This window comes from Eimeria tenella, genomic scaffold (genome assembly GCF_000499545.2).
Source record: "Eimeria tenella Houghton genomic scaffold, Eth_scaff2972, whole genome shotgun sequence".
Lineage (NCBI taxonomy): Eukaryota > Apicomplexa > Conoidasida > Eucoccidiorida > Eimeriidae > Eimeria > Eimeria tenella.
Window position 1 is genome coordinate 3,357 of NW_013542848.1, and position 616 is coordinate 3,972.

Sequence of the window (616 nt, forward strand, 5' to 3'; positions counted from 1 at the left end):
CTGCACTCGCTCGACCTGCAGCGCCCCTGCGCAGCAGCTGACGGACCACTGGACACTTTTGCTGCTGCTCCTGGCGCTGCTGCTGCTGCAGCAGGTGCTGCAGCAGCACGCCCTGCTGCTGCTGCAGCTCCGGGCAGCCCCAACATCGCCGTGGGCGTCTCCCAGCAGTGCTGCAGGCAGAAGCAGCAGCTGCTGCATGTGGTTCCCCGCCGGGATCGCTGGACCCCTAACCCTAAGCCCTAAACCCTAAACCCTAAACCCTAAACCCTGAGTCATCAAGCAGCAGCAAACACTCCCGCAATATCCCTCAGAAGGAAATGGGAAGGGCTCTGCGGCCCTGGTGGTGAGAAGAACGGAGTGACCCCCAGATGGTGGTGAAGCTGCTGCTGCTGCTGCTGCTGCCGCAGCTGCTGCAGCAATCTTCGCTGCTGCAGTCGTTTGTGACGCCCTAAAACTTAAACACAACACTTAACGGGGTAAACCCCTGCAGCAACTTTGGTGCAGCAAGCAGCAGGAGGTCGTGGTCCACCGCCGGGGGCACCAGCAGCTGCAGCAACACCAGCCCCGCATGCAGCAGCAGCAGCGGCTACTTCTGCTGCTGCTGCAGCGGCTGCAT